Source organism: Myotis myotis, unplaced genomic scaffold (assembly GCF_014108235.1).
Source record: "Myotis myotis isolate mMyoMyo1 unplaced genomic scaffold, mMyoMyo1.p scaffold_m19_p_3, whole genome shotgun sequence".
Classification (NCBI taxonomy): domain Eukaryota; kingdom Metazoa; phylum Chordata; class Mammalia; order Chiroptera; family Vespertilionidae; genus Myotis; species Myotis myotis.
In genome coordinates, this window is record NW_023416335.1 from 24,771,652 (window position 1) to 24,787,780 (window position 16,129).

The 16,129-nt window shown below is 39.3% G+C and overlaps 1 protein-coding gene across 12 annotated transcripts in view; it reads right to left on the reverse strand.

Moving 5' to 3' along the window:
* Positions 1–16,129, reverse strand: part of SLC20A2 (solute carrier family 20 member 2) — a 95,590-nt gene that overhangs the window by 78,457 nt on the left and 1,004 nt on the right. For 9 of the 12 annotated variants that reach the window (XM_036300197.1, XM_036300209.1, XM_036300208.1 and 6 more), the window contains exons 2-3: positions 11,020–11,439; positions 9,822–9,923 (exon numbers count right to left, since the gene is read on the reverse strand). The exons of the other annotated variants lie outside the window; for them this stretch is intronic. The gene's annotated coding sequence lies outside the window, so the exon portion shown is untranslated. The remainder of the gene's footprint in view (positions 1–9,821; positions 9,924–11,019; positions 11,440–16,129) is intronic. 12 annotated transcript variants of the gene reach the window in all.

Sequence of the window (16,129 nt, forward strand, 5' to 3'; positions counted from 1 at the left end):
TTATCCTTGGTATATTTCATCTTGCTAATTTTAGAATAGTATTACAACCTATTCAGATTCTGCATCTAGAGTCAGTCTGCTATCTATGGTTTTAGTCATTTTTTCTAGATTTGTCATCTTGAAATTAAGTAAACTTATGGCAACCCAGATCTTCACAGAAAGAGGACATTATTATTAAAAATCTGTTATCAATGGGAACTCAAAGTACTTTATAGATTCTCTGGACTAAGTACTACTCTCTGATACACACACACACACACACACACACACACACACACACACACACTAGTGGCCCGGTGCATGAAATTTGTGTAGGGGGGGGAAGGGTGTCCCTCAACCCAGACTGCACCCTCTCCAATCTGGGACTCCTTGGGGGATGTCCCACAGGGATCGGGCCTAAACTGTCAGTCGGACATCCCTCTCGCAATCCGGAACTGCTGGCTCCTAACTGCTCACCTGCCTGCCTGCCTGATCACCCCTAACCACTCTGCCTGCCAGCCTGCTTGCCCCCAACTGCCCCTCCTCCGCTGGCCTTATCGCCTCCAACTGCCCCCCTGCCAGCCTGATCACCCCCAACTACCCTTCCCTCCTGGCCTGATCGCCTCTAACTGCCTCTGCCTCGGCTCCGCCACCATGGCTTTGTCCCGAAGGTCTCCCAGTCTAATTAGCATATTATCCTTTTATTAGTATAGATACATATATATATTTAATTTTCAACCTTATTAAGGGTAAGAGCCCTCTGAAAATCTGATGAAAGCAATAAAATGTTCATTTATATAAAATTTTACAATGAATATTAGATGAATCATGGGCCCCCATGAAGCCCATCCATTAGCTTTCTAAGGTGCCTTACCTTAGGAATTCTAGTGTCTATGAAAAACTGATCATTAATAACCATTAATGATCATTAATAACCATTCATTAATAACCATTTTAAAAATAATTGATTTTTCTATCTAATGTCCAACTTAATACCCAAAAGAAGCCAATTAACTTGAAATTGACTGACATTAACTCACTCATTCTGACGATCTAGAGAAGGCATCCAGAAACTAAGAAATCTGACCAAGACCAAAGCAAAAACTGTAAGACTACTTTAGAAACGAAGCAGAAGTACCTACAGTTATATATACAAAGATGTGCACTGCACTGTTGTTTATAGTGGGGAGAAACAAGAGGAAACATCCTGAATGTTCATAAATTATGGTGTGTGGAAGACTTTATTCATTTTTTTTAAACAAGTGTTAGACCTATTATCTATTTTCATGGAGAAATATCCATGATCTATTTAGTAGGAAAAGCAAGCTTCAGAATAATGCAGAGTATGATCCCACTTAAAAAAGAAAAAATTCACAGACCTTATGTTGTTAAAAGTACTTTTATGAATATAGAAAAATGTGTGGAAGAATTCGTATCAGGCTGTGAACATGGGTGGAGGGTTTTTTTTATTCATCCGTGCACACTTTCACTTTCTGTAAGTAAATATAGCTCTTACTAAGTAAAACATTAAAAAATTTTATAAAGTGGTGGGGGGGAAACCTAAATAAGGCTGACAATAGGACCTATCAATAAAGACTCAGATCTCTTACCCAAAGTTTCCATATAGGTTTTCTAAATAATTTCCCAAAAAGTTTCTCACCCATAGTAAGTACTGGATGAAACCTAACTCCTTTTTAACTTTCAATGATTCTGAGTTTCTCCCTGCTCTGGGTGTTTGATTCCACTTCATAGGCACTCATTCTTCTGTTAGACATATTAAGGTTGTGTCACATAGTTAAATGTGTCCACAATTCATAAGTGCGATTCCCCCTCCCCCTTAGGAAAATATACTAGTACATGTCAGCAGAGCCATAAATAAAAGGTATGTGGAACCTACATTAGTCCAATACATAGAAGACAAATGCATGCAGCCCAAATACTATCAAATTCTAAAGTGAAGAAATATGAGCACCAAAGCCATCCCTGTTGGTTCAGTGGCTCCCAACCTTGGCTGACCATTAGGATTACCTGGAAGCAATGTTAAAAATACCACTGCCTGGGTGCCACTTCCAGAGATTCTAATTTAACTGGCCTGGGCATGTAAAACTGGAGAAATCTGAATAAGCTTGTGGATCGTACCTATATGGATTTTCTGGTTTTATCTTATACTATAGTTACGTTTGGGGGAGATTTGGTGAAGGATTCATGGAACCTCTCTATATTTTTTGCAATTTCCTGTGAATCTGTAATCATTTCAAAAAAAATGTGTTTTTTTTAAGTTTGAGGAAAACATGAAGGTGGTCTTTTATTTAAGTCACATAAATCATTCTTTTTTAAAAACAGAATTTATTAGGGTGACACTGGTTCACAAAACCATACAGGTTTCAAGTGTACAGCTTAACAAAACATAATCGCCACCCCAAACAGTCTCTTTCTGTCCCCAATTATCCCCCCTCTGCCCACCTTCACCTAACCCTACCACCTTTCCCTCTGATTATCACCACAGTTGTCTGTGTATGTGTGTTATATATATACTAGAGGCCCAGTGCACGACACTCGTGCACTGGAGGGAAGTGGGGGTCCCTCTGCCAGGCCTGCACCCTCTCACAGTCCGGGACATCCCCCTCACAGTCCGGGGCTCTCACAGTCTGGGAACCCTCGCTCCCTACTGCATGACTGACCCACCTGCAACGGAGGCAGAAGAGGCTCCCGCCACGGCTGCTGCGCTCTCCAGCCATGAACCAGCTGAGCAGCACTCCCTCTGTGGGAGCCCACTGACCACCAGGGCACAGCTCCTGCGTTGAGCGTCTGCCCCCTGGTGGTCAGTGCGCATCATAGCGACCAGTCGTTCTGCTGTTTGGTCAATTTGCATATTAGCCTTTTATTATATAGGATGGTTTTTTAAATCTCTTCACCCCCAACACCTCATTTTTCTTAATCTAAGTGAAAGTGTAAACAAGTAAAGGGGAACAATATATTAGATGGCTGGAAAGAAAAAGATGACTGGAATAATATTTATGGAGCATTTATGTGCCAGGAAACATAGCTTATCTCATTTAACTCAACAAACCAATTAGGTGGCTGCTAATTAATAGCCTCACTTTTCAGATGAGGAAACTGAAAGATAAGAAATTCAATTAAGGTCACACAATTGGCAAGTAGCAATGATGTCAAAGTTAAAATTAAGACTATTTCAAAGCAAAGAGAACTTTAAGGAAAAAGTATCATTAGTGTATCAACAAAGTGTTTAAAATTTTAAAGTAGCTTAAAATAGTAGAATGAGTGAAATGCTACAGAAGTAAATCACAACACACTATACTAAATACTATATTTTCCAAGAACTTAAATCCATAATACACATTAGCCTAGGATAATTGAATGCACTTGACCAGATATCTATTTGAAACTGGGATTATTTTTTATTCATCTTTCAACGTTTGCTTAGAAATTAGAAGAAACATAGCATTGACTCTTTAAAAGGTGTTTGCTGAATAAAAATAAGTAGATTAAAGTGAGCCAATATTAAAAAATAATACAAACAGGGCACTAAAAATGGAAGGAAAATAAAGCTGATTGCCTATAACAAAGACTATTCACGAATGAAAATAGAAAGTCTACAACACTGTTCAAATGCGAGGCAGAAAAGTCTAAACTGGGTTAGAATAAAACATGAATCTGCATATAATAAACAATAGGGCTAATAGGATGAATATTTATTTGTAATAAAATAGTTTTAAATGAAATAGTTAAGATTGGTTTGTCTGACTTAGAAACGGCAAAAGGAAAATTTCTGACCTTCTGTATTTTTCCATCTCCAGTTTAGATTATTGCATATTTAACAGCAAACAAACAGGCAATTCTAGGATAAACTCAATGCAAGTAAATGGGTATTTAAAAGGAAATTTGTTATTTTGGTTGTAAAGGCTCTGAGATATGGGGTGTTTTTCTAGAGAGAAATAGAATCTCTATTTTAATTATCTAGTGAAACCTCAGAAAAATATTTAAAACATTGGCAGTATTCATCACCCTTAAAGTTATAGACAATCAAGTAATCCACTTAATGTGCCATTCTGCATGGTAGAAAGATATACATTAGAATCTCTGTAGAGTCTCTGGAGAATTATACCAAAAAAGTACATTTTCAGTAATGCCAAATTAAATTTCTTTGTGAATACAAACTTTGGAAGTTTTTATAACTATCCTTGAATGGAAATATTTCTAAGGTTTGATAATTACAATTGTGATTGTGCTTTGAAAAAAATATTTTAAAAAAATATTTACAGGCCGAAACCGGTTTGGCTCAGTGGATAGAGCGTCGGCCTGCGGACTAAAAGGTCCCAGGTTCGATTCCGGTCAAGGGCATGTGCCTGGGTTGCGGGCACATCCCCAGTAGGAGATGTGCAGGAGGCAGCTGATCGATGTTTCTCTCATCGATGTTTCTAACTCTCTGTCTCTCTCCCTTCCTCTCTGTAAAAAATCAATAAAATATATATTAAAAAAAAAATATTTACAGATGAAATGATTTAATATCTGGGTACGCTTTAAATTAACATGGTGTGGGGGAGTGGGTGGGAGTTTTAAACGAGATTGACCACAAATTGATATAGCTGGGTAATCGGGACATAGAGATTAATTATACTATTTTGTTTTCTTTGGCATATGTTTAAAATTGTCCAACATAAAAAGTTTTGCCAAACCGGTTTGGCTCAGTGGATAGAGCGTTGGCCTGCAGACTGAGGGGTCCCAGGTTCGATTCCGGTCAAGGGCACGTACCTTGGTTGTGGGCACATCCCCAGTGCGGGGCATGCAGGAGGCAGCTGATCAATCTCTCTCATTGATGTTTCTAACTCTCTATCCCTCTCCCTTCTTCTCTGTAAAAAATCAATAAAATATATATTTTAAAAAAAAGTTTTATATTTCCTTACACAGGATATAAAACATACCCATGTAACAAGAAATTGAGATTTATGCAGAAATCCAGACTATATTAAATATCTTTCATGACATCAAATTTTATTAGAAAATTAAATATGTAGTAGCAGAGAGTTCAATGTATGTCAAGAGCCCGACCCTACTGAGGCTTCATAATAGTAACTGTTACTGAGGTCAATAATAATTTAACAATCCAAGAAAAATAAAACACTATCAGAAAAAAAAAATTAGTTTCTCAAAGAATATAACAAAAAGCAGTGAAAGACAAAGCTCATTCTATATCATCTGCAGCCATTTCCTATCTATGAATGAAAAGGCAATACAAATTAACTCCACCATAAAATACAAACTAAACTTATTTAAATCTCTTGATTGTAACTAATGGACTTTAATAAAGAAGTTTTATACAAGACATATATTTTGAACTTTATAAAATTTCTGGCTGGACCTGGCCAGGGTGGCTCAGTGGCTGAGTGTTGACCTATGAACCAGGAGGTCACGATTCAATGCCTGGGGTTCGGGGTTGTAGGCTCAATCCCCAGGAGGGAGCATGCAGGAGGCAGCCAATCAATGATTCTCTCATCATTGATGTTTCTATCTCTCCCTTCCTCTCTGAAATCAATAAAAATATTTTTAAAAATTACTTAAAATTCTGGGCTGGGAGTCTATCTTAATACTAATATTTTAAAATTACCCCAAATACAACCCTTATAATACATAAAATCACAATACAATAGACAAGTCTAATCATACTATGAATCAGTGAACTTTTATAACAAAGCCAAACAACCCAGATCAGAAGAATATGATTCAAGCGAAAAGTTTACCCAACCTAATTTATCATATAGTCTAGGACAGTGATGGCAAACCTCTGACACGCAAACTCATTTTTTTGGTTGATTTTTCTTTGTTAAATGGCATTTAAATATATAAAATGAATAACAAAAATATACATCTTTGTTTTACTATGGTTGCAAATATCAAAACATTTCTATATGTGACACGGCACCAGAGTTAAGTTAGGGTTTTTCAAAATGCTGACACGCTGAGCTCTAAAGATTCGCCATCACTGGTCTAGGACATAGATCCATATTTTAATGACCTGCTAACTTAAGAAGAAGTTAATCAACCACTAACAGTAAATCATTGTGCCAATTTTTCCTACTACATTAGAATTAGAATATGCACACTGTTCAGTTTGGTTTTGTCAAAGGAAATTAATTTAAACACCTTTTATAATATTAAAAACACAGATACAATACAGGAACTAAATTCAGGTTAGTATATACAACCCAGTGTTGGGATTACAACTGTACAAAGGCTGATTTTATAACATACCCCAAAGCTTCTGTATCCAATTAAGTCTTACTCCAACTTTCCTGAATGCAGTCATTACAGAGACCTATTCCAATGTCATTTTTGCTGAACACTTTAGAAGCTTGGGGCACATTTTTTGTCAAATATGCTTAATTGTAGCAAATTTTAAATTCTCTGAGAACAGCTATGATTTATGAGGAGACAACTGTTATTGAGAACTACTTCTGGCAAAACAGACCAAGCTAAATAAGCTTCTGGTTTATTTTTTTTAAAAAAGAGGGAATTGACTATAAAGATGTTTAATAAGGTTAGTTTTCTTAAAACTATACAGGCAAATTTAAAATGGGAATTCCAAGCTTTTGAGCAGCAACAGTATCTAAGGTAATAAGAGTATATTCCTATACAATGTTCTCTACTATGTTAGTTCTCTGTAATCTCCGAACAGTCCTGTACTTAGCACATCTACACAAATTTCTTCTTAGTGGCTTAACTGTGGTTCTGATGTTTTTTACTAGCTGTTCATGAGTTTTGAATGTTACAGTACTATTATCAAACCATTAGCCATTCCTTTAGCTTCAACATACCCAATGACTACTATCACAATTAAGGAAGGCCCAGAAGAAAGAATATTCAAAATGATAAACTTCAATTTGTAAGGTTATTATTAAAACTTACTTAGACACTACTACATTATGTGTGTATGGGATCTTCCTTTTTTAAGTTTAATAAAGCTATATATCTACTCTCACATCAGTCTACCTCCAGTTCAGACACATTATAGAAAACTAAATTACAGGAAAACACCACATTTATACCATATACAAGGATAAAAGAAAAATATAAGACATAAATCATCAATAGCATAAAATAAAATTTTGCCAAAAAGCTACTTTTTCATTACACAACTACAGCGTCCTAAGGGGCAAGACCATACAATTGTCTTGCACTTTCCCACTCAAGAAACTAACACAGGCACTTTGAGAATGTTACAGTATAATTACAAAATGACACAGGTTAATATTTAAGGAGAAATCAAGCCTCTCAAAATAAAATAAATATTTATAAGATTCAGTTTCTGTTATGTTAAACATTAAAGAAAGGTCTTGGAACTTAAAAGGAAATGTAAAAACAAAGATGACCTAGTTAAAAGAATTCCTGATACGTTTTATTCTCTTAGGGAACCTTTTACCTAATAAATGATAAAGACTGTGGTTTGTGGTTTTAGTTTTCTTCCCAGTTCCAGAAATTGACTGATTCCTTTTGTAGTATTTACTTTTCTCTTCCCATCTGACCCCCAAACCTGCTTTGGATGTCTTTTGTAAAATTTTTCAAGACAGGGAGTGAATTCAGTTTATGAACTGTTGAATAAAGAGTTAAAATGGCAGTATCATACAACTATCCTGACTCTCTTTAAAGTAATATTAGTCTTCTAGAATACCAATCTAATTCTTAGAAGCAGAAAACACAGGAAGCTCAGTGTTCCAAGAAAAATTAATAGTAACTGATTCATCCTGGCTACCCAGGAAATACACAGCAAGGATCTTGTTCTATGTAAATACTGACAACAAATCTGTCTAGTAATGCCTACCACCCAAGGACAGGAAAACAGAAAAAGAACTCATGGAACAAATGCACAATGACTAAAAAGTACAGAAAGAAAACATAAATTTGGAGATGAGAAGAAATCAGAGCTAGATGAAACACATGACAGATCAGTGAGCTATCAAGATAGAAGTAGACTGCCCTGACCGGTTTGGCTCAGTGGATAGAGCACCGGCCTGCGGACTCAAGGGTCCCAGGTGGTCCCAGGTTCGATTCCGGCCAAGGGCATGTACCTTGGTTGCGGGCACATACCCATTAGGGAATGTGCAGGAGGCAGCTGATCGATGTTTCTCTCTCACCGATGTTTCTAACTCTCGGTCCCTCTCCCTTCCTCTCTGTGAAAAATCAATAAAATATATTTTAAAAAAAAAGATAGAAGTAGACTGAGGTGGTGGAAGAGAAGAGGTCACCATTGACAGGAGATGAGAGTGGAATGTAGGTGGACAGGAAGCAAAGTGGACAGAGGTGAGGGGTAAGACAGGAAGAAGCTAGAAATGACAGGAGTTGAATTACAAAAGACAACAACAAAAGCAGGGAGGTAGCAGACCAGGAAGGAGGCAAGCCCAGGGAAATAGAGAGTAGTAAAGAGAATAGAAAGTATTTTCAATGGGAGGCTGAATCATGGAAAAGGCAAAAAGTAGGCAAAATGCAAAAATACCAAACAAATTATGAACAGACAAGAAAAAATGTAAGCAGAAAAGAGTAGAAAGAATTGAAGGGATGAAGTAAAACGGGCGTACTGAGAGAAAACATATTTTTTTAAAATTGTTTCTGAAACTTCACTTTATTAAATTGTAAAATCTGTTCTTTTGCTTATATTTCTTTGTTGGGTAAAACTTGATACATAAGAATAAAGGTTTCTTCAACTTACAGAGAAGAAAATTTTTTATGTGGTCAACTGATTTAACTGCAAAAAGTAACAAGAACTGAAAAATATAAAAATTATCTTAGCTCTAACCAACAAACTAATTTTCATACCAATACATTAATGACCTTAATGACCAAAATGCTACATTTGTTAATCACAAAAGCTTTCTCTGTCTCTCTGACTCTGTGCTTATTAGTCAGCATTTGGAGAGATCCCCACTATACAGGAAGTTTGATGGACGTTTAAAACAAGGTTAAAACCATAACGGTTAAGATATGCTATAAATTTTCACTACCCATTTATCCTAGGTAACTGAAAACTGAAAACAGTTCATCCTTCATTTCCACTTAGAAACAGTAAAGAAAACAAACATTAAACAAGAACATAAAAAGAGTAAAGAACAACAACTCTGAAAAAGAATGGCAATTGCTCTATTCTTGACCCTTGAAAATAACCTAGAGGAAAGAGCAACCACACCAAAGGTTTATTTGTGAAGATATAATTCTTATTTTTACTCTGAAAAAACAAGTCAACAGATCTTAAGTCCAAAAAATTGTGCAAAATAAAAGGAGGCACACACAGAGGCTGAGAATAAAGATGAATCTAAAATCGCAAAGACTGAGACAGAAGCACATCATATGAAGAAGCAATTCATCAACATCCTGCACTTTTAGTAATTACTCAGTGAAAGTCAATTTCTAGAGGCCAACATCCCAATAAATTGCTCCTATTTCTCCTATTATATCTACTAGTTCTCTATCCACACAGAATAAAACTCTGATCTTAAGTAGGTCCCTAACTATAGCAGTAGAGGAAAATAACTCAAATATTATATGCAAAAGCAGATGCGTTAACAAATATAAGAAACGTAAAGAAATATGCTAGGTCTTGTCACTTATATTTTCAGAACTATCTTCTTTTGGCTGCTCAAAAATCCTAAATGACATGGGGGGGTCACTTCTTGAAATCTGCCATGTCTTCAGCTTTTTACCATTCTTCCATGAATATCTTAATGAGTCTCTTGGCCTTATAGTCCATTCACAGGCATCTGATATCATTATTTACTTTTAGAAATAGTTGCTGCTCCACAGGATTTAGCAGACATCTTCAAGAAGAAACAAACCTGGTTCTTTGGTCTCTATTGGGGACATGCTGAAACTAGGATTCTCTCTCATACTCAAAGAGAACATGGGAGTTGAATTGTGCTGTTTCCAACATAAGATGCCTTAAAAAAAACACACAACAAAGTTAAAAGTCAACCACATTTTAAAACACAAAACTAAAAAAAGCAGTGCAAATTCTCACACATTTCTGGCTTACATTTTAGCTAAGATGGAAAATTAAGTAATTCAAATAAAAAATTTAATCTCTCACTTCAACTTTAAATATGCTGTATTTTCCCCAAAATTTAACAGGGCATCACAGGGTATACAATAAAAATACTTCAAATAATTGAAAGTTCCTAAAATTAACTTAAAAAATCAGTTGAAATTGTAGAGAAATTCTGGTGATTGATATTTGAATTTTACCATGGCCAGGATAGAAGATGGGCTTTGAGAAAACACTATTTCTCTACATTCATATCTTACTTGGAAATGTTATGAACAAGCCTGGGTTATACAGAGCTGTAAAATGGACTACTAAACTGATGACCACGAAAATTTCTCCCAGACATGAAATTACATAGTATCTGGTGATAACATTTGGTACTACCAAACCAGCTACAGGCAAGTCATCTGACTTGGCCCTGATTTTCTTATCTATAAAATACAGGTCTGGTTCTTCTTACAAGGGCAGGTGGTTTAAAATACGGGTGCTTCAGCCATGCTCCTGGGGTTAGGCTAAAACATGATACTTTTACAATAAAGCCTGGGTCATTCCGACGTATACTCCTACATCGAGAACCACCACCCTAGATCATGTTCAGGATCCAGTTCTGCAACCCTAACATCCATAAAATGGGGATACACATTTCATTCAATTATCCAGCTTAATACGTTTAAAATATGAATCAGTGAATCCCCTTCCTTTCCCTACCCCCCCCCCCCCCCATTTAGAGAAGAGCCTGCAATTAAGACTCATATGCCAATTGGATAAAAATTTAAATACAGATTTTAAACCAAATTTTCTGAATTATTTTCTCAGGGATTTAAATAGAACAGGACTGTGGGACAATATTCATAGTTATAAGTTGTTTCTATGACAGGCCATCCCAAAACATGTGCTGATGTTAAAATGACAGCAGCATGCATCATTTCTTCACTGACTCAACGTCATGACCTCCTACCCAGCAGGAGTGACTGTAACACAGAATGCTATACCTGCAGAGCGTGCGTCCTCCCTGGCTGCTAACCAGGGTTGTGGCCCATGCTTCTTCATTCAAGGGCACTTGCTCCTCTGATTCCTCAGCTCTGGGTCGGGTGATGTATGTATTCCCCTATCTGTGCAGTCATTTAGAGTCAGTGACTCTATTGACGCCCAACACCCCCAAAATAATATTGTCAGCTCCCGACAAAGGGAAATAAAACTGGGCTTTCAGAGAACACCATTTTTCTTCATCTTGCTGGATTTTGTTTGTGGGCTCTCATCTAATTCCACGTGGCTTCAAAATGACTTCACTCCAGGTTTGTTACCACATCAACAGCATAATTTTATGGTGGTTTTTTTTCCCACCAAAGAAATATAACTTGGTTTGAAGAAGCTTCTTGGCCCCAATAATGTACTCTATTGCCCAAGACAAGCTGAAAAAAATGGATCAAGATTTCACACAACAAAGCAAATGGACAGACATGCACAGGAAACCATCAATAACACTCACATTCTGGTAAATTACTGCTGCTAGCGTGTAAATCTAGTAAGTGTTTTAAAGAGAAAAACAGTAAGATAGCAAGTGTCTTTAATATTACTTTATTTCACATTAGTTTTCTGACACTAAATAAAGGTCACTGTTCTATGTCCTGATGAATTACTGTTTCAGAATTCCATACCTAAAGAGTTACATTTAATCCTCACTCAGTTCTGAGATTCAAAATTTAGTTTCTCATTTCAAAATACAGTGTCCTCTTAAACCACTTCATTATCAACCTCTGCTCTCTGGAAAATGCAGCATTATTTCTGCAGCTCAGAGTCACGACAATCTTTGATGCTACCTTGAACTTTTACAGCTGAGAAGGTAGTGTCAACTTTTAGATGTCCCTTCTGTCTTTGGTAAAGTAAAACTCCGCAGAGAAACCACACCAACTCAGAGCTAGACTGCTTGGTTTCATATCCCGTCTCCCTACTTACTACTTGCGTTGTGATATTTTGCACGTGACCTAATTACCTTGCTGTGCCTCCATTTCCTCATTTGAAAAATGGGATTATAATGAACCTATTTCAAAGAATTGTTGTGAGAGTTAAATAAATTAACATGTAAAGGTGCCTAGGGCAGCATCTGGCACATTTAAAACCCTACATAAGTGTTAGCTATTACTTTGTTTTATTTAGCTCCAAATTATCATGCTGTTTCACGTACACAATGTATCATGCTGTACACAATGTTTGCCCAACTAAACTACTACCAACTAAAATAAACAGCTAACATTCAAAGGTTCATCATGGTCTGTGGACTCTGTGGAGAGGGTAAGACGGGTGTGTTCCTGCCCCTAATGGTGAGTGGGACCTTCACTAGCGGAAAGAAAAGATTCCAATATATTTTTGTTATTCACAAATATTTACTCAGCACCTTCCATATGCTAAGCTCTGTTCTAGGCTCTGGGCATATAGCAGTGAGTGACACAGAGAAGGTCCTTGCACTCTGGAAGCTTAAAGGGCACTCCATGTGAGAGCCAAGTTTTGAAAAAAGGAATCAGAAGGACTTGTCTTCCAATATGATGAAACACAACATTGCTTAAATGCCTTATAAGCAGGAGCCAATGCTGGCATTATGGGTTACTCCAGCTTTCTAACAATGACAGAACATACAGAAATGGCCGCAAAGAAAAATTCAGTAATTTTCCATGTAATGTACTCTAAGTATCTTCCATTGAAGCACATTAAAGGGATAGTCTCCATATTTCTGGTATATAAATAACATATAAGAGATTTACAAACACATACACTCAATCATATTTGAACGGTTTTCATAATAAGCTGTGAAGGCCCAGCTCCTAAATTTTGTCCAAATATATCCTATTTGCTGTATACCCGTGTGCTTTGTTCTCCCCCACCTTTCCCCTTCTTTACTTTATCTCCAAGTGGCTGCATACAAATATCAAGTAACTATGAGGAAAGTGCCTGAAGATGCATGTGGTGGCAAGAGGCAGTTAGACACCATGGAGCATTAACTCCAAAACAAAACACATGCATCTTTTTCTTCTTACGTCCTCCCACTGATGACAACTCTCCACTCATCCCTTCCCCAAATAGAATGCCTTTAGTTAAACGAGCCCTCTTATAAAAACTAACTGGCAAAGCATTCTCAATCTTTCCTCGCCAATGATGGCCCACTAGAATCAGAAGATAGGTAATGAAAGGCGCGCCGCCCGCCTCTCCGGGCGGTGCGGGAGGAGGAGTCTGGCCGCTGGGCTCTGGGATCCCTCCGCGGGCCGCCGGCCTCCCCGGAGCGGGTCCAAGTGTCCGGACCGGCGCTGCGTGGTGGCCGGCGGCGGGCCGTGGGGTGGGGCCGGGCGGCGACTGACCGCGGGGGAGGTCATGGGAGCGGAAGGCCTCACCGCCTGGCTCTTCCCTCCCTTCCCCCGTGGTCGGCTCCCCGCTTGCCCGTGCTGGGGCCGGGGGTCCATGCGGCTCTTGGGGCCCGGTCGGGGGGGGGGGGGGGGGGGGGGGGGGGCTGGGCCCCTGGGGGGGGGGCATTGGCTCCCCAGCCCACGGCGGGAGCCCGGCGTGGGCTGCCACCCGCCCGCTGCCCCCCGGACCGGGCCCAGTGCAGCAGCGGCGGCAGCGGAGTGGGGCGCGTGCCCTAGCTCGGGGAGGCCGCCATGCTGCAGTGCACCGGCCCCATGGCCGGGCCTGCTCCGAGCGGATGCCGCTCCTCCAGAGCTGGGCCACTCCAGCGGCCGCACCCCGTTTGCTGGGCCTGTGCTGCCCAGACGCGCTGGAGTCCCAGTCTGCCCGCAGGCCAGCTGCGGGGGCTGTGCGGGAGGGCCATCCTGCCTTGTGGCGGGTTCGAGTGGCGGCAGCGGGAGCCGGGCAGGGACTGCGCCCTCCATCTTGCCTTGGGTTCTCCATCTTGGGACGGAGCCATGTGCGCCCTCCATCTTGCCTTGGGTCCTCCATTTCCGGACGGTGCCATGTGCTTCCTCACGGGAAGAAGCCGCTACTAGCCACACCCAGGATTTCTCTGGACTAACCAATAATAATCAAGGGAAGTGCACGCCATCACTATGACCGACTTGCGCCTGGCCAATCAGCGGGGCCCACAGTCCCCTCTCCTGCCCTCACTCCACCCCCCTTTAAAACCCCCTGTCCCATCAGGCGTCTCTCTCTCGGCCACCGTTGCATCGGTGAGTGTGGCAGGGGAGCCAAACCTAGGTTTGAAATAAATGACTCTTTGCTTTTGCATCGGACTGACTGGCTCCCTGGGGGTCTTGGGAACTTTGAATTCTGGGCACAACAGTAAAGTCCAATATGCTCTAATCACAAATATGGCACATTTTCAAATACTTCCCTTATCCTTTCCAATCTTTTCAACTACTACTGCTCTCACAAGATACAAACTGTTAGGTCCCACCATCATTCTCATCATTGTTATCTATATATATAAAGGCCTACATGACCGTTATGACCGTCCACCACTCAACAGGTCGACCAGTCACTATGATGAGCATTGACCACCAGGGGGCAGATGCTCAATGCAGGAGCTGCCCCCTGCTGGTCAGTGCGCTCCCACAGCCACCCTCCCGTGGTCCCTCCCCCAAGCCAGATGCCCGATCGCCCTGATCAGTCCCGATCGGGATTGGGCAAGATGGTCCCCACCCGTGCATGGGCCTCTAGTGTCTATAAATCATTAGATTGTATCTGTGGAAACACAATCAAAATAAACTTCTTGCTTAAGGAAGTCAAAACTGCTTAATTAAATCCAACCAAAAACTTAACTTCTTAATGCACAAAATACTGGACTCAACACTGAATATGTTTAAGATATTTCATGGCAATCTGAAATATTAGGGAGAACCCTTGCAATGTAGATAATATAACATTCTGAACACTCATATACCCATGAATGTTAGACTTATTTTTTGTTTAATTTCTTTATTGGGTAAGGTACTACAAAAGTGTCCTCATCCCCCCCATTAACCCCCAACCTCCCCCCACCCCCGAATGTTAGACTTATTAACAAAGCAATAACCAGCCCACTGTTTTTCATTTCCTTGGTTTGGTATTGGAAAATTACTCTTCCCGTTTCATTGTCATTTGTTAATCCTTAATTAGGAGTGTCACTTAGAAACTAAATATGGAAAGAAGCCTTTCGAAAAGGGCCATTACTTTCCCAATGTTTACTTTTTTCCAATGTCCGGGTGACAATGATACATAATGGGAACTTGGATAAATAAAGAGATACAGGGCTTTGGACTAATTGCAGTTCTATGCAATTTTATAGCCATCTTCCACCTTGAAAAACACATTAATTTACTCTAGGAGTCATTTTATATTGCCAACACCCTCATTTTACCAAAGCGGAAACAGTAGTAACCAATGTATATATTCCACATTTGGGCACATTCAAATCAAATTCATGTATTCAAATACTTTTGAGCAACCTATGCTTATGCAAAAGTTATCCTGGCAGACTGAATGTGATAAAACATGTAGACCATTTGGCACAGGCCTGGCAAACAATCATTACTCAACATTGCTCATTAATACTGTTTCTAATTTTCCAACTTTTTAGTAACCTACACGGTTGTAAAATTATATGATTATGCATATATATAACATGTATAAGCTAACATGCATTAATACTATAAATAAAGCCAGTACGTTAGTGTAAAGTAACGCTATTTATCTAGAGACAAAGTTTAACAGTAGCAAAATGATCCACAAAGCAGCAGAGAACACTTCCTAAGGGGTAGTGTTAAATATTAGCTCTTATCTCTGTTTATCAATTAAGAATACAACCTCTACATGGTCTAGCATGAATTATAATTAGCACTCAGGTGATCCTAGAGAACTAGCTCAAAATGAATAGTTAAGACCTCAGCACGTGGACAAGTGACCATTTATTTGCAAGGCTGCTGCACCAACCACTGAAGTCTGCTAACTTCCAAACACTGGAATCCTGCAGAAATGCATTGCCTGCCTCAGGCTAGAAAATATATTTTTCAAGTCCCTACAACACACACTTTAAAAAGTATCTACAGTGTCACTATCACAGCATCCAGCTTTTTATAGCACTTCAACAGTCGGCCACACTTCATTTATGACCATCGGGAA